Raw genomic sequence first — 18,521 nt, 5'->3', positions numbered from 1 at the left:
TGGGCCCAATGCTCTTCAACATTTGTATTAATGACTTGGAGGAGGAGATGCAGGGAATGCTTATCAGATCTACAGATGACACAAAATTAGGCAGGATAGCTAATACCTTGGACGACAGAAACAAAATTCAAAGTGATCTTGATAGGCTGGAGCGCTGGGCGGAAAACAACAGAATTAGCATTTCTCCCTATTAAATGTAGGTTCTGCACCTAGGAAAAAGGAACCAAATGCACAGTTACAAGATGGGGGATATGTGGCTCAACAAGACTACAAGCGAGAAGGATCTTGGAATTGTTGTCGATCACAAGCTGAATATGAGCCCACAATGTGATGTGGCTGCAAAAAAGGCAAATGCTCTTTTGGGCTGCATTCATAGAAGCATCGCTTCCAAATCCCGGGAAGTACTAGTTCCCCTCTACTCAGCACTGGTTAGGCCTCATCTGGAGTACTGAGTCCAGTTCTGGGCACCACACTTTAAGAAGGATGCAGACAAACTGGAGAGGGTTCAGAGGAGGGCAACAAAGATGATCGGGACTGGAAACAAAGCCCTCTGAGGAGAGACTGAAAGAACTGGGCATGTTTAGCCTTGAGAAGAGAAGACTGAGGGGAGATAGGATAGCGTTCTTCAAGTACTTGAAAGGTTGTCCCAGAGAGGAAGGCCAGGACCTCTTCTCGATCATCCCAGAGTGCAGGACACGGAATAATGGGCTCAAGTGACAGGAAGCCAGATTCCGGCTGAACATCAGGAAAAACATCCTGAGTGTTAGAGCAACACGACAATGGAACCAATTCCCTAGGGAGGTGGTGGGCTCTCCCATGCTGGAGGCGGTCAAGACGAGGCTGGACAGCCATCTGTCAGGGATGCTCTGACTTGGATCCCTGCATTGAGCTGGGGGTTGGACTCGGTCTTGTATGCCCCTTCCAACCCTATTATTCTATGCATACAGGAGGCTTCTGTGAGATATTTGTGGGGTGCAGTGGTGGGGGTCATAGAAACATAGAATAGTAGGGTTGGAAGGGGCCTACAAGGGTCATGTGTGCAGTGCAGCTCAAATGGGGAGATGGTTGTGGAAGCACCGGCCAAGAACAGGTCCTGCATCAGGGCAAAGAGGGTGAAGTCAGATCAGTCACGAGCTCAACAGGTGGCCTTAGCAAGTCACTCACTCCGCCCCTCATTATGCCTGGGTCAGTAATTGGGAGATGACAATATTGTCCTGCCATGCAGGGGTGTTGCAAATAGACCAATGTGCAGGGAGGACTCGGTATTTATTTGGTGCTTTTCCTCAATGGTATTAGCATCACCTTAAGAACATAAGAGCCCTGAGGCTGGACCAGACCAACGGTCCATCTAGTTCATGATTCTGTTCACACAGTGGCCAGCTAGACACCCTAGTGGGGAGCCCAGAAGGAGGACCTGAGTGCAATAGCATCCTCCCACTCACGTTCCCAGCAACTGACATACAGACACATACATGCATAAATAGTATATAGCCACTGTGACTAGTTGTCACTGATAGCCTTATTCTCCTGGAATTTGTCTAAGCCTGATGGTGGCATTCACACAGCAAATAGTTAAAACTTTGGAACTGTCTACCACAAGATGTCGTCATGGCCACCTTGTGGTAGAGAATTCCAAAGTTCGACTCTGCACTGTGTGAATACGTCCTTCCTTTGACCTGTCCTGAATTGTTACCCAATCAGCTTCAGATGGCCCTGTTGGCTTCTAGTATGACGGAAGAGGGAGACAATGTCTCCACTTTCTCCACACCATGCATAATTTTGTAGACTATCATGTCTTCCCTTACCCTTTTCCAAGCTAAAGAATCCCAGCCATTGTAACCGCCTCTCACAGGGGAGATGCTCCATGCCCTTGATCATTCCAGTTGCCCCTTTCAGCACTTCTCCCAACTCTTCCCACTTCTTTAGGTGCAGTAACCAGAGCTGTACACAGTATTCCAAGTGTGGCGACACCATAGATTAGTCTACCGGCAGTATGATATGTGCAGATTATTCTCAATTCCTTCCCTAATTATGCCCAACTTGGAATTTGCCTTGTTCATAGCAGCTGCACACTGGGTCACCATTTTCATTCAGCTGTCAACCACAGTCCCAAGGTCTGTTCCTTGGTCCGTCACTGCTAGCTCAGATCCTATCAGTGTAGACATGAAGTTGGGTTTTTTTGCAGCAATGTGCATTGCTTTCTACTTGCGTACATTGAACTGCATTTGCCATTTGGATGCCCATTCTCCCAGTTTGGAGGGATCCTTTTGGAGCTTCTCACAATCCCTTTTTGGTTTAACCACGCTAAATAATTTAGTGTCATCAGCAAACTTGGCCACTTCAATGCTCACTCCTAATTCCAGATCATTTATGAACAGGCTGAAAAGCAGTGGTCCTAATACAGATCCCTGTGGGACCCCACTATTTACTGCCCTCCATTGGGAGAATTTGCCATTTATTCCTACTCTCTTCCTTCTGTTCTTTAACCAGTTCCTGATCCATAAGAGGACCTCTCCTCTGATTCCATGACTGCTAAGTTTGCTCAGGAGTCTTTGGTGAGGGACTTTGTCTACTTGGACTTCCAAAAGGCTTTTGACAGTGTCCACCGGATCACCCCTGCCCACGTGTTTATTGATGCTAACCTGGTTCGCACTTAATGACAACCCATCTGCTAAACAACCCTGCCTCTCCAATGCCTACCACATCCGCTTTTACTCCACCTCCTGTGACTGGCTGCTTTGCAGGTTGTGGTGCATGATGTCCACACCCAGATTAATGGGTTGGTTAGAGGCTCAGTTTGTTGTTGGATGAACTTCTGGGTTTAGCCCCTAAACAACCCATTGGTTTCGGTTTGCACACCACACTCCACAACCTATGAAGGAGCCAATCATGAGTTGTGGATTAAAAGTGGAAGTGGCTGGCACCATTATGTGTGAACAGCTCCACTTTCAAAGAACTCTAAAACATTAGTGTTTTAGATAATGACAAGTAGACATTACTTACTTTTGGGGAAGCCATAGAATCATAGAATAGTCAGGTTGGAAGGGGTCTATAAGACCATCAAGTCCAACCCCCTGCTCAATGCAGGAATCCAAGACAGAGCATCCCTGACAGATGGCTGTCCAGCCTCATCTTGAATGCCTCCAGTGCGGGAGGTCCCACCGCCTCCCTGGGTAATTGGTTCCATTGTCGTATTGCTCTAACAGTCCGGAAGTTCTTCCTGATGTTCAGCCGGAATCTGGCTTCCTGTCACTTGAACCCATGATGCTGTGTCCTGCACTCTGGGAGGATCGAGAAGAGATCCTGGCCTTCCTCTCTGGGGCAACCTTTCAAGGACTTGAAGAGCGCTATCATATCTCCCCTCAGTCTTCTCAAGGCTAAACACGCCCAGTTCCTTCAGTCTCTCCTCATAGGGCTTTGTTTTCAGTCCCCTGATCATCTTTGTTGCCCTCCTCTGAACCCTCTCCAGCTTGTCTGCATCCTTCTTAAAGCATGGTGCCCAGAACTGGACACAGTACTCAAGGTGAGGCCTAACCAGCTCTGAGTAGAGGGGAACTAGTACTTCCTGGGATTTGGAAGCGATGCTTCTATGAATGCAGCCCAAAATAGCCTTTGCCTTTTTTGCATCCACATCACATTGTTGGCTCATCTTCAGCTTGTGGTCTACCACAATTCCAAGATCCTTCTCGCTTGTAGTGTTGTTGACCCAAGTATCCCCCGTCTTGTAACTGTGCATTTGGTTTCTTTTTCCTAGGTGCAGAACTTGGCATTTATCCCTATTAAATGTCACTTGGTGTTGCCTTTCCTAATTTGTGGTATATATTTTTACTGAACTTCCATTATTGTGATTTTCAGTAACTGCCAAGCATTTTGAAGAGATTTAATTCTCTTGACTCTCCCCCTTTCAACTTCATTTTACCACTTCCCTCATTTACAGAAGTGTCCTCTTTGGAAGTCAATGTGACTGTGTTGGACTTCCTCGGCAATTTTCCATGTATTTATTTGTAGCATTTATACCCTGCCATTTAGCCAAAAAGGCTCCTAGAGTGACTTACAAATATTAGCAGCACAACAGCCCCTGACTTCAGGCTTACAAGCTGAGTTTAAGACTTGACTCACAAGGACTAAGGAGTACAGTGGGAGGGCTTCCGTGATTGAGCGTTGCTTTAAAGGCCTACCTGAAGACACACTGATGGTGACAGTTTACTCCCCCTCCTGCGCACAGGGCAGTTGGCTGGAATGGCCTCTGTGAGGGGAGGAGGCGCCCTGCCCCTGCCCCACGAAGCAGCTGCAGGCGGGGAAGGTGACAGTGGCACTTCACCTCCCTGACTTCTCCTTCCTTTGGATCTCCCCTAAAGCCCCCCTTTCCCTGGACACACGCCACTCAGAAAGTGCACTTCAGAGGATTGCCTTTTAGTATAGCATCCATATAGGGGGTCTTCAAAAGTAAGGCCATGAAATCCTAGTGGTCTGGAGGGCATCACATTTCTCAGTGATCCCCCTACCCCAAAAGATACCCGTGCAGATCCATGAGAAAAAAAACCCCAAATCCATAGTTGGAAAATACCTTTTATTAGGACCAACCAAAATGCCACACGTGTACAAGCTTTTGAGTTCTCCAGAATGCTTCATCATCCTAGGTGGTATAAAAAACGGGATGGGGGAAGAAACAGAAAAAAATGGCCAGCTGTTGTACCATGAGGTCTGCAGTTCAGACCCCCAAATCCCAAGATTTAGGGTGTAGTCCAGGGTTGCCTCTCCTCTGGTCAGTTCCATGACGAACTGTTCTAGGGAACAGTCATTTAGGGTATTAGAAATTTTAACTCTTTGTCATGACTGGAACTTGCATTACTACAACACCTTCTCCTTTGGATGCCTCCCTGATTTCTGTCTCCATCTCAAGAGCATTTTGGTCAGAGCACGTCCCCAGTACAAAATTACTTCTGGAGTCTGGTATTATTACCCGCAGTGATTTTGTCCCTTTTGTGGTGTCTGGTCTGCTTGACACTATACCTTCTTGGAATACAGGGCAACACCTTCCCCAGTACGCCCTTCCCTGTCCTTCCTGTAGAGTTTATATCCAGAGATGACCATATCCCCCTGGTTCTCTCCATTCCACCAGGTTTCCACGATGCCCGCTATGTCTAGGTTCTCCTTAAAAACCAGGCACTCCAACTCTCCCATCCTGGCTCAGAGGTTTCTAGCATTAGCATAGAAACACCTACACATGGTGTCCCTCCCCAGATGTCTCTGGTGTGTGCATCGTCCTCTATGACCCTTGGGAATCTTTGACTGCTATCATGTTTCATCATGCATTCCTGGCCTATTTTCTTCCTGACCTCTTATGGCCAATTAGAAACATTTTCACCTTCATCTAGGGATGATTGAGTCTGAACTGAACGTTTCCCAGCTCCTGTCAGCTTTCCCCCAGGGTTGAGTTTAAAAGCTGCTCTGCCACCGTTTTTAGGTTTCGTGCCAGCAGTCTGGCTCCATTTTGCTTCAAGTGGAGCCCGGCCCTCTTGTACAGGCCCTGCTTGTCCCAAAACGTTCCCCAGTGCCTAACAAATCTCAACCCCTCCTCCCGGCACCACCGTCTCATCCACGCATGGAGACTCCTCAGCTTCGCCTGTCTAGCTGGCCCTGCGCGTGGAACAGGTAGCGTTTCCAAGAAAGACACCGTGGTGGTCCTGGATTTCAGCCTCCTGCCTGGCAACCTAAATTTGGCTTCCAGGGCCTCCTGACTACATTTCCCCATGTCATTGATACCAAAATGAACCATGGGCCCTGACTGCACGCCAGCACTGCCCACTAAGCTATCTAGACCCCATGTGAGATCTGCAGCCTTAGCACCTAGAAGGCAGTTCACCATGCCGTCTATGCGCCCATCACAAACCCAGCTGTCTGTGTGTCTAATGATCAAATCTCCCCCACCACAAGCCCCCCCCCCCAGGCACTTCCTCGGTGCGAGAGGATGTTTGTTCATCTCCCGAGGGATGGGTCCTTGGTGTGACCTCACCTTCCTGGAGGCCCCCCTTCTCTGTGGCTCTGGAGGAGCTGCCAGCCAGGGGTTGGGACACCACTATTACATCCCTAAAGGTCTCGTCCACCAGCCTCTCTCCCCTTCTCTAGGGCGGCAGCCTTGGCTTCCAGGGATCTTCCCCTAGAGGGGGCAGCCTCAAACCCATTCTATAGAAGACCGCTTCTCTTGGTGGGGTGAGGAAAGAATCCTGCCTGCAACCCTGGGGAGCTGCTGCTGCCAGTCACTGTTGGCAATACTGGGCTGGATGGACCCAGGGTCTGAGTCAGTACTCATTGTACTGAGTCATACGCCCCACTCGTTGTAGCCAGCCTCAGCTCTCCGTTTGTCATATGGAAGCAGTCTCCTTCCCTTCCTGTTTATGGCACTCCCAAGGAACTGTGGAGTCGGTCTCCCTGGGGTCTACATTTTCACCAGCAGAAAGTCCCTCCCCTTCCCCTTCCCCTACCCAGCACAGCTTCTGCTTCTTTGTGCCAGGTTGCGGGTGGGGGGTCCTTTTCATGGCGCTGTGTCTGTCAAATAAAGTTCTCAGAATTTAGCTGCCTTCTGCTGCTGCCGCCTCTTTCCTGGTGGGGGTGGGGGGAACAGGCTGGCCCCAATTTCTGGCATGGACAGCATGGGGAAACCAAAGAAGTTACCCCCTGCCCCTCCCTCCCTCCCCTCTCCACCCCCTGCTTCAGCCCCTCTGCACTGTTTTTGGAAAACAACTGCCGTTGAATTATTCATCCTGGGGAGATGCTCCCGCTCCTTTTCTGAGCTGCAAGAGAAGAGGGGGGGCGGTGCAGAAATGGCCCTAGCAGAGCCTTTGGCAGTGCCCGCACACCACGCCCCCAGAGCCAAATGCCCTACCTACCTCTGGCAGATGGAGACAGATCCCTTAGTTACATCTTAGGAAACTGGGAATTTATAGCAAGCAAGCTGAATGCGGAGATGCTTCTGGGGAGTCAGTTGCTGGATACTGCCCCCACCAAGATTTTTTGGAATACTGATTGCACAAACAAGATCCCTCTCTGACCCAAAAGGCACATTTAAAAGCTGCAAAAGGAAACATTATTTTACTGCCACTGGCTCATCATCCACTCTCAGCCCCCAAAGGCCACGTGCACAAGACCAGTTGTGAGGTCAGAAATGTGAAGGCCTGGGGGGGGGGACACTGAAAAATGGGGGGGACCCCATTCTTTTCTGAGGACAAAAAAGTCCTGGGAGACAGGGTGCTTTTGTTTGTTTTTCTGGGCTTTCCCCATATTTTTCCCAGCCTCTGCATCTCTGTGTGAGGCCCAGTTCCCAATTTTGACAGCTAAATAGGCGCAACGGTCAGGTGGGCTCTGGACAAGGCCGCACGCCAAGTGGCTGCGATTCACATGGGCAGGTTTGCAGGAAACCCTTACAGGGATCTTTTGCCATGATTAAGAAGTCTGACTCGGGTGTTCTACACAGGATAGGCAGGATGAGCTCCTCGTCCTGAGATTCCTGGAGCTGCTCTTCTTCTGCTTCCAGGGCAGCTGAGACATGGGGGGGGGGGGTGTCCCTTGCCCCTTCAGTACATATTGATGGGCTAATTGAGGCTTCTAACCTGCAGTGCTGAGTGTGGGTTTGGCAGAGGAGGGCAGCATGTGACCTTAGGTAGGTGCCACACCTGTCCAAATTAGAGAGACTGTGGGACTGACAGTGAGGAGGAGAGACTGAAGTACACAGTGGAGAAGATGCTCAATTCCAAACCTGTGTGCGTGTTGCTCTTGTAACCAGATGTTCTTGACAGCTGGAAGACCAACAATGAAATGCAGCACAGGGAAGGGATCCTGGGGGGCGGGGCTAAAGAGAGCCCCAGAAGCCTGTGAAGCATTAAAAGGCAGGCCAGGGCAGGCTGGGGGCTGTAATAGGTCTCCCTCCCTTGAAGAAGCTTTGGGAAGGAAACTCCAGAACTTTGGGGCCCAGATAGTTTTCTCATCCATCCTTCCAGTAGTTAGAAGAGGGACAGAAAGGGAAAGGGAAATACTCCGGGTGAATGACTGGCCACGAAGGTGTGCCGAGGAGAGAGATTTGGATTCTGGGACCACGGGCTACGCTTCCTGGAAGAGGGGCTGTCGGCAGATTCACATCAGCCTGGATGGATGGAGGCCCCAGTGTGTGTGAGAGGGAGGGGCTCACTCTTTTATTTATACGCCTATGTTTTAAATGCTATTTAGGCGGCCTTCGAGGACAGAGCCCTCTCCGTGGCACCTTTTAAAGGGGCCACAGCAGGGGGAGCAGCTGGCATCGAGGTGGGCAAGGGGGGCGCTGCACAGGCTGCCCGGGGAGCCCATTCAAGGGCCTGCGCGTGTGATTGGATGAAAGGCGCCGCGGGAGGGGCCGCGGAGGGCCCTGGCGGGGCTCCGCACGGGAGGCGCGCTGACAGCTGCAGCGGAACAGTCTCCGTGTTACGCAGCGCCCAGAGACGGGAGCCCCGCCAGAGCCGTGGAGCGGGGAGGCGGAGCGCGCCGACAGATGGGTCCTCGCTGCCGCTGCCCCCGGAAGCCCGCCCCGCCCCGCCGAGGCATCCCCGGCCAGCCCTCGGCCCCGGCGCCCCACGGGCGTTCCGCTCCCCCGCTTGGCGGCCGCCCCGCGGCCCCCCACGCCCCCGGGCGAGCTGACGGCGCCGGCTGTGGCTTGCCGCTCGGAGGCGCCGCCCTCCCTGCGCCCGCGCCCGCGCCCGCCCCGCAGCAGCGGGCAGCGGGGCACGCGCGGGGGGGGCGCGCCGCCGCCAGGCACGGCGGGGCCAGGCTGGCTTCCCCCGCCCAGCGCCGCGCCCCTCGCGTCCGCCCGTCCGGGCTGGCTCCGCGGAGCAGCACGCGCGCAGGGAGCGCCCCCGACGCGACCGCCGCGCTCCCCCGCCCGGAGACGCTCCCGCGGGCCAAGCAGCGGCTCCGCCGCCGGGCCGCCCGCTCGGGCGCTGCGTTCCCACGCGCCCGCGCACTTGTGGGCACAGAGAGCGGCGGGACGGCCGTGGCGCAGGACGCCTCCCTGGGTCTCGGGGCGCGCGGGCCGGCGGCCGGGGGCGCGCGGATGCGCTGTAGTGCTCGTGGACCCTATTATTTGGCGAGGGCCTGCTTTATGTTCGCCCGTGTCCTTACTGTGAGTTACACTGTGCAGCTCAGAGAAAGGGCACTCGTGTCTTTCGCAGGGCGCCGAATGGGTCTCTGCAACTCGCCGCCTGGGAAGGGCGGCCCGCCCGGCCCCGGCTGTGGCGCAGGGGCCAAGGAGCCTCTGGCTGGCCGGCCTCCTTGCGCCAGGCCTCCGCATTTCGGACTGGAGGAGGGGGTCGAGTGGGGGGGGGCTGCTGCTGAGCCTTTCCCACTGCTCGCGTTAAGACAGGCTGCTCCTGGGGGAGTTGCTGGGCCGCCCCTGCCTCAGAAGCCTCGGGGTGGGCGCAATGCCTCCCCCGCCCCAAGCGGGCTTCCCTTCCTGCCCCTCCTGCCTGCCGGGGCTCCGCGCCAGGACCCGTGGAGCGGGAGGGCTGTGCTTGCCCAGGCCAGGTTGCTGGGGTCTTCTGCTCTGGACCCTCCGACACTTGAGGGAGGGGCCGGGGGCACCTCTGCTGCTGCTGGGCAGTGGGCTGGGCCTGTTGCAGCGCTGCAGCTGTGAAAGCAGCAGCAGATGCGTGCCTGCCCTGTCTTCAGGTCCCCGTGGCTGGGCCTGAGCCGGAGCATAACCCTTCTTAGCAGGAGCCATCCTGGAGCTCAGTTATTTGGCTGCGCAATCTTTTGATTGCCAGAAAAACCCACCTCATAAAATATTTCCTTGTGGTGCCCTAGAGAACTCAGAGATACAATCCCTGGCCTATGCCAAGGGTTTAGTTTTCCAAGGAGAGGTGCCAAGAGCTTGTGCCGCCTGGGACCCACAGAGTCCTAGAGTTGGAGGGGGCCCCGTGGGGCACCTCAGCCAAGTCGCCACCAGATGTGGGAAATCCAGAGCAAGAACCTCCCTCACAGACGGCCATCCAGCCTCTGCTTCAACAGCCGCAGCCGGGGAGAGCCCTGCATCAGCCCTCTAAGTCATGGGTTCCACTTGTAATTGGCGACCGCTCTCTTTGGACTAGAAAAGCCTGTCCTCTAATTCCATGGGATGAGGAGAAAACGCTCCCTTTCAGCACCAGCATATAGCCTTCTGCTGACCCTCAGTGATCTAATCCCTTTTCTGGGCTTGGCCCAAGTCATCCCTGGCACCACTTTAGCCCCTTCTCCTGCCTATGGTAGACATCACCTCTACTCAGTTTGTGGAGAGGCCTCTCACAGACAAAGGAGATAGCTGTTCTTGCCCTCGCTGACCTGTGGGGCCCCAGTTGCTCTGGCCGGGCCAATGGCGTCACTGAATGCCAGCAAGCTTTCCAACCTGCGGCAGCTCCACCAGAGCTCTGGGATCAGGGGCAGCTGACGTGACACCAAGGATGAGGCGACACGCCTGCTGCCCCTTCAAGGGCCTCAGCTTCCATGTTGCTCATTCACATCCTGCCTGGGATGTGCCAATGGCAAGAACACAGGAAGAGCCTTGCTGGATCAGACCAAGGGTCTAGCTAGTCCAGCATTCTGTGCACACAGTGGCCGACCAGCTGTTGAGCAGGAACCCACGAGCAGGGCATGAGCACAACAGCACCATCCCACCCATGGTCCCCAGCAACTGCTGTACATAGCCTCACTGCCTCTGGTATCATAGAATCATAGAATAGTAGGGCTGGAAGGGGTCTACAAGGCCATCTAGTCCAACCCTCTGCTCAATGCAGGAATCCAAGTCAGAGCATCCCTGACAGATGGCTGCCCAGCCTCGCCTTGAAGGCCTCCAGTGTGGGAGAGCCCACCACCTCCCCAGGGAATTGGTTCCATTGTCGTATTGCTCTAACAGTCAGGAAGTTTCTCCTGATGTTCAGCCGGAATCCGGCTTCCTGTCAGTTGAGCCCATGATTCCGTGTCCTGCACTCTGGGACGATCAAGACGAGATCTTGGCCTTCCTCTCTGGGACAACCTTTCAAGGACTTGAGGAGCGCTATCCTGCCTCCCAAAACTGTGTGCACTGGGAGGCTCCTAAAGGGGCCTGGGTGCTCTCCTGAAGGGGGCTGCTCAGGATCCCCCCCCCCACGGTGATGCCTGCAGTCTTGGGCAACAAGCCTTCTGCCCCACCGGCCCGGCCCAGCCCGGCCAAGTGGAGCACCAGCAGGAACGCCCAGCTCCCGGGCCCCTGAAGCGGGGGCCTCCTGGCTCTGTGCAGCCCCTGGCACTGGAAAGTAAGCCACCCCATTCTCCATTTCCTTTGGCCAAGATCAGCACACCTTGGAATACACTGTGGCGAAGGCATGGAAATAGGTCTAACTTGTGTTTCATCCACCACGCTGTCCATTGAAACCCACTGGCCGTGACGTTGCCATCCTCCCTGTGTCAAGTGCTCCAGGTTCGGAGACAATGGCGCGCCAGACCGACCTGCTGCATTGTCTGCTCTCCACTTGTCATTTACACAGATCCCACTTACTAGCGACTCCCTGCAGACTATCAGGAAGCTGCCTCACACTCAGCAGTCCACTGGTCCCTCTAGCCCAGTATTTGTCAGCCCTGGCCCACAGCAGCAATGGCTCTCCAGGGTGTCAGGCAGGAGTTTTTCCAGCCTTACCTGGAGATGCAGCTGGGGTTTGGACTTGAGAGCCTCTGCATGCAGAGCACAGGGTTCTGCCACCTAACAAACACCCTGGATCCCTCTCTACAGGGCCACTGATGTCTTCATCCTCACATAACATAGCACCGATGAATCCTTTGTCCATTGTGAAAGAGTGGCCTTGGTTGGTATCCAAACCCCACCTATGGCTCTGGGATCACTAGTGACATCATGGACTGGGGAGAGTTCTCTGTTTTTGTCAGCTAAGCTTTACTGGGCGGCCTGCAAAGTTGGTGTCTATTTTCTCATGTGCCTGAATTTTTTGTATCCCTTGATTAAAGTTTTCTCTCTTTTAGATTATCAGTTTTGTCCTGGATTCAGACATCCTGGCCTAAGCCTCTTGTTGTGGAGTTCTATGCTGGATGGTTGGAGGGTGAACTTGGAGAGGCTTGTCATGTCTTCAGCTAGAGAGGGGGGCCAGTTCCAAGCACTCCTGCATGTGTTAACCAGGTGTCCTTGGCTACCGAGTTTATGAGGCAGCAGCAACCCTGCGTTCAGACTCTGTGAAGGCTAGTGTGCTGGTCTCCGATTCCATGGCACACACTTCAGTTCAGCTGCAGTGAGGCTAGGAACAGTGGGGGGAGGAGATGGAGAAAGCCAACATAGGCCATGAAATACTGGTTTTAACAGATGAAATGCCTGCATCATTCATGTGGTTCACAGCCAACAAAGGAAGCCCTTCAAAAAACAATGTCACGTTCTCAAGGATCCTGCCACGTGGCAGACCACTGCAGAGGGCTTGTAAACCAGAGCTGGGAGAGAGAGAGAGACTATAGGGTGCTATAAAGGGAACTCCCTTGGCTCAGCCAAGACCCAGCTGCAAGGAGGTCACCTATGCCTGAGGGGCTGCAAGCCGGACCAAGGTAACACTGCACGTGCAGAAGAATGCTTTTGCTTTATTGAGCGATGCTGGAACAACTAAGGCAACATCAAAAAACAGGGTGAAGAGGTGGGAGAGCTGAACGGAGGAAGGCTAGGAGGAAACATGGAAAAATAAAAACCATCACGTCAGATCGTTTCCATGGGACCTTCAATTAGAATGCATGTAGGGAAATTCCACTGATCATGACTGGCAGCAGTCTTGCCTCCTCCTTGGAGACACAAAGCCAGCATTACACACACACACACACACACACACACACACACGGAGAAAACAAAGGACTGGCATTCGAACAGCAGCCCAAGGGCCTTCTTCTCAATGGAATGAGCTGATGCATATCCTTACAGGGCTGACAACCAGCAAGCTGTCCTGCTTCAAATGTGCATTCTAAGAAAGATGCTCTGAGAAGATGGAGGCCTCCTAAGTAGGGATGTTGGAGAATTCCACCACGGACTCCAGTGAAGCCGGATTCTTTAGAATCCGGCCCACCGGAGTCCATGGAGGAATGGCGTCCCCCCACCACCACCACCCAAAATCCCCTCCGTAACAGACTACCTGGCAGCAGATGCAGCAGCGGCAGCAGCTCCGGGCCGTCTTCAGGGCTGCTGTGGCTGCAAATGGCGTCCTGCGTAGGAGCCAGTGTGGTGTAATGGCGAGAGTGTTGGACTAGGAGTCGGGAGATCTGGGTTCTAGTCCCCACTCAGCCATAGAAGCTCACTGGGTGACTTTGGGCCAGTCACAGACGCTCAGCCCAACCTACCTCACAGGGTTGTTGTTGTGAGGCTAAAATGGAGAGGAGGAGAATAATGTACACCGCCTTGAGTTCTTTAAAGAGGAAAAAAGGCGGGATATAAATGTAATAAATAATAAATAAATTGCGTCCCTATGCTAGGCCGTGATAGGCTATGTATACATTTATGTAGCCTATAATGGCTAAAGTGGGGATGCAAATGGCAGCCGCTACGCCACTTGCATCCCTCATTTGCCATGATAGGCTATGTAAATATTTACGTAGCCTATCACGGCTAAAGCAGGGACACAAATGGCGTAGGGGACACCATTTGCGTCCGTACACAAGGCCGTGATAGGCTACGTATATATTTAGGTCTCCTTTATGGATCACTGCCTTGCTGTGGCAGAGGGGCTTGTGTAACTCAGTGAAACCATAAGCTATGTCGTGCAGGGCCACCCAAGACGGACAGGTCATGGCAGAGAGTTCTGACAAAATGTGGTCCACTGGAGAAGGAAATGGCAACCCACTCCAGTATTCCTGCCAAGAAAACCCCATGGAATGTAGAATCATAGAATCATAGAATAGTAGGGTTGGAAGGGGCCTACAAGGCCATCAAGTCCAACCCCCTGCTCCATGCAGGAATCCAAGTCAGAGCATCCCTGACAGATGGCTGTCCAGCCTCCTCCAGTGTCGGAGAGCCCACCACCTCCCCAGGTAACTGGTTCCATTGTCGTATTGCTCTAACAGTCAGGAGGTTTTTCCGGATGTTCAGCCAGAATCTGGCTTCCTGTCACTTGAGCCCATTATTCCGTGTCCTGCACTCTGGGATGATCAAGAAGAGATCCTGGCCTTCTTCTCTGGGACAACCTTTCAAGGACTTGAAGAGTGCTATCATATCTCCCCTCAGTCTTCTCTTCTCAAGGCCAAACATGCCCACTTCTTTCTGTCTCTCCTCAGAGGGCTTTGTTTCCAGTCCTCTGATCATCTTTGTTGCCCTCCTCTGAACCCTCTCCAGTTTGTCTGCATCCTTCTTAAAGTGTGGTGCCCAGAACTGGACACAGTACTCCAGATGAGGCCTAACCAGTTCTGAGTAGAGGGGAACTAGTACTTCCTGGGATTTGGAAGCTATGCTTCTATGAATGCAGCCCAAATGAGCATTTGCCTTTTTTGCAGCCACATCACATTGTTGGCTCATATTCAGCTTGTGATCGACAACAGTTCCAAGATCTTTCTTGCTTGTAGTGTTGCTGAGCCACGTATCCCCCATCTTGTAACTGTGCATTTGGTTTCTTTTTCCTAGGTGCAGAATTTGGCATTTATCCCTATTAACAAAATAAAATAAAATAAAAAATGAAAAAAAAATGTTAGGGGCCTCCCCCTTGACCTCCCCTGCCAAACTCCCCTGGCCAACTCCTGTTTGCTCCCCCTGGTCGCTCGCTCTGGTCGCTCGCTCTCTGGGAGCTTGCATGCTTCTGTAGTCTCTGGACCAGCTGGAGCAGCTTGCTCTGCTCTGGTCTGCTCAGCTGGGAGGCGGGAAACAGACTGAAGCTTCCCATCCACTCAGCTGCTGGGAGTACTCAGGCCACACACCCCCAATTCGGTTGGAGCTCTCAGAAGCACCTGGTGAGCTCACAGCCACTCAGAAGGATAAAGGGCAGCCCCCTGGGCTTCCTGCAGCCCACTTACCTCTTAGCCTCTGTCTCCTTTGTCTCCTTTGTCTCTTCAACCACTGCAACTCCCCTGGCCAACTCCTGTTTGCTCCCCCTGTTTGCTCGCTCTGGTCACTCGCTCTCTGGGAGCTCGCTTGCTTTTGTAGTCCCTGGACCAGCTGGAGCAGCTTGCTCTGCTCTGCTCTGCTCAGCTAGGAGGTGGGAAACAGACAGGCTAAAAGATATGACGCCAGAAGATGAGCCCCTCAGGTCCGAAGATGTCCAATATACTACTGGGGAAGAGCAGAGGGTATTTCCAAATAGTGCCAGAAAGAGTGAAGCAGCTGGGCCAAAGCCGAAAGGACACTCAGCTGTGGATGTGTCTGGTGGTGAAAAGAAAATCCAATGCTGTAAAGATCAATATTGTTTAGGAACCTGGAATGTCAGATCAATGAATCAAGGTCAGCTGGAGGTGGTCAAACATGAGATGGCAAGATTGAACATCGACATCTTGGGAATCAGCGATCTAAAATGGACAGGCATGGGCGAATTTAATTCAGGTGACCATTATATCTACTACTGTGGTCAAGAATCCCTTAGAAGAAATGGAGTAGCACTCATAGTCAACAAAAGGGTGGGAAAAGCAGTACTGGGGTACAGTCCCAAAAATGATAGAATGATCTCAGTACGAATCCAAGGCAAACCATTCAACATCACAGTAATTCAAGTCTATGCTCCAGCCACTGAGGCCAAAGAAGCTGAGGTTGATCGGTTCTATGAAGACCTACAACACCTTCTAGAACTAAGACCAAAAAAAGATGTCCTCTTCATCATAGGGGATTGGAATGCTAAAGTAGGAATTCAAGAAATCACCGGGATAACAGGCAAGCATGGCCTTGGTGTACAAAATGAAGCAGGACAAAGGCTAACCTAGCGTAGGAACTGCATCCCCTATGCAGGACGCCATTTGCAGCCGCAGCAGCCCGGCAGTGGATGGGGGCCCTGCTGCAGATCGGCCTGGCCAGCAGCGCTGCAGACTGGCCGTGGAGCGGAGCCGGCCAGGCAGGATTCCGGGGGGGGGAGGACTGGATCACCTCCCCCCCCCGTCGAGGATTCTGGGGGGAGGACCAGATCACCTCCCCCCTGCTGCAGAACCCAGTGGAGCCAGGTAAGTGGGGTTTTGTACACCCCTACTCCTAAGTGACCAATATGCAACCAAGTTAGCAACCAGCATATATGCTGGTATGCCCACAGCAAACACAACTGCTGCATAAAAAGTAGAGCTGTTTGTAGCAGAATATGCCTTATAGGTGTAGAGTTGATAAGAACCTATTGTATTTTGTAGATGTGACTAGTTCTGTGTGTGTGCTGTGAGATAACCATGAGTCGTGGATTGTCTTCTTGGAAATGGAGGACGGCTGCCACGTGTGCGTCGGTCAAGGGGAGAACACAGTCAGCTGCCCAGCTGCCCAGGAAAGCCCGTATCCAGGTGTTGCTGGTGTTGCTGGCAGGCCTGGCTGCATGGAGAACAGTGGGCATGCTGGTATGACCAGGTCTGAATGGGAGCATGAGGTCATCGACTTCGTAGGGGTTATCATAGACCAGGGTTAGATTTGCTTAGCAGAGAGATCCAGGGAGAACAAGGCACCTGCCATACATCCTTAGGCTGGCTTTGCCCACCATGCCTTCCACTTGAGTAATTGTGAAACCTTGATATGGAGTGTTAGATTGAGAGGAACCCAGGTTTACTATGTTAACAATATGCTGGCTATTTTCACTGTACTTCTAATGATCAAAACTTGTGTGTATTTGGGGATGTTTGTAACCTGCCTCATCTTAGCTAAAACTTGTTATTTTCTTAGACTGTTTGATCAATAAATATATATTCTTTAATACCAACTTCATGTTGTCTGGGTTGACAGAAGTTCCAGGGACCACTATCCATACTTTAATCCTTGAAGCCCAAAGCACTTGGTAAAGAGTTGCAAAGCTATCACTGAGTGGGGTCTGTCCTTCAAGCTGTTGTGTATTCTCTCTTGATCTGGTGAGTCTCACACACCTGTGCAAGTTTGGGAAACAAGCTAGGTGGATGGAGCGAGAAGAAATCACTCATCTCACTCTACGTTTCTACAGGCATGTGTGGTGGAAGAGAATGGCACATGGTGTGACTGGCACATGCATGTCAACAGAGGCTGTCCTTTCCACATGAGCGTTCCTCTACATCCTAGTTCATGAAGGAATGCACAAGCCAGATATGCAGCTAGCCAGGTCCTGATCATTTGCATTGCTACGATGGAGCAATATGGAGTCTTTTGGTCAATGAAACATGGATGAAATGCAATTCTACAACCACGCAGCATATTTTCCAGATCTACACCACACTGGACAATGGAGAAACTTGAGGCAAGTCTCAACTATTGGAGTGAATAGTCCATGGCCCCCTTTGGTGGACTTCTCCAACTCATGCCCAGTGATGGTTCAGGGCTTCTCTTGCATAGCCACCTTTTCTGGACCCAAAGAGATCTGCAAACGCAAATTACTGCATGCAAGTGGTAGGAGGAAGGGGAGGATGACCTCCAGCATATGACATATAGGCTATAAAGGGAGTTTCTGTATTGCATTGGGGCCCTTGGCCATTTTGCAGGAGTGAGAGGCGTATTTCTCAAGGCACGGAGCTACATCTGGCCCGCACGCTTGCCCTCCCCGCTCCACAAGCAGTAGCAAGAGAAGGGGGGGAAGTCATTTCTGAACTTTCAGCACCATGGACAGCGCCACCACATGTCTTGCCTCCCTGGCTCCAGCCCCACGGACAGCGACGTTCCGCCCCTCTTCCCCGAGTCTGGGCCTAGCTGGCGCATCTGCCTCCCCTACTACAGGAAATGAAGGGGGGGTGAGAGAGGGAGAGAGAGAGAATGACAAGGGAAGGAGGGAGAAAGAAAGATCCAGAGCGATCAAAGGGGGTGATCCGGAGAAAGCGAGAGCGCTGATTAGTTGTTGATCCAGATTGGGGGGGGGGGTTATGTTCATGTGTGTTTGGGCAGTGATCCTGAGAAAGAGAGAGAATGGAGCAGGAGTAAGATGTCTTCAGCTGACAAGTCGCTTGTCTCTGAACCTCAGCAGTTTGTCTTCTTTGACACTGATATTTTATTGTCCTATCTGGGGTCAAATATGTGGTTGGGCATTTGAGGCCAAGACCTATCCTCTGCCTTGTACTTAGTCTCTTGGGCAAGTCACGTCCTTTGGGACTAGCTCCTATGTAGCCATTTTGTGACTAGCCAGGGTCCCACAGCAGCCATTTTGTGGTGGTTCCCATCCCAGTATCTGAAACCTCCAAATGTGTCCATGGGACTCCTGGCATGTAGTACAGAGAGCTACCAAACCAGTCAGCTGGAAAGAGCATCAAAAACTGGCCCCAGTGCCAAGGACTTTGCAGCCTAGAATGTCAAGAAAAAGAAAAAGAAAGAGGAGAAAGCAAAGGCTGAGCAACACACATGGGTAGCAAATGCTTCTTCCGCACATCTGTGTCCCTGATATAACTGATATACA

At 52.4% G+C, this 18,521-nt stretch overlaps 1 protein-coding gene across 1 annotated transcript in view; it reads right to left on the bottom strand.

Moving 5' to 3' along the window:
* The window catches only part of LOC146349164 (uncharacterized), a 225,069-nt gene that overhangs the window by 175,470 nt on the left and 31,078 nt on the right, over window positions 1-18,521 (bottom strand). The window lies entirely within an intron of this gene.

This window comes from Heloderma suspectum, chromosome 3 (assembly GCF_057233095.1).
Source record: "Heloderma suspectum isolate Gila_16-S chromosome 3, 16-S_ref, whole genome shotgun sequence".
NCBI lineage: Eukaryota > Metazoa > Chordata > Lepidosauria > Squamata > Helodermatidae > Heloderma > Heloderma suspectum.
Note: the sequence above shows the minus strand (reverse complement) of the source record. Positions and strands in the feature narration are given on the sequence as shown.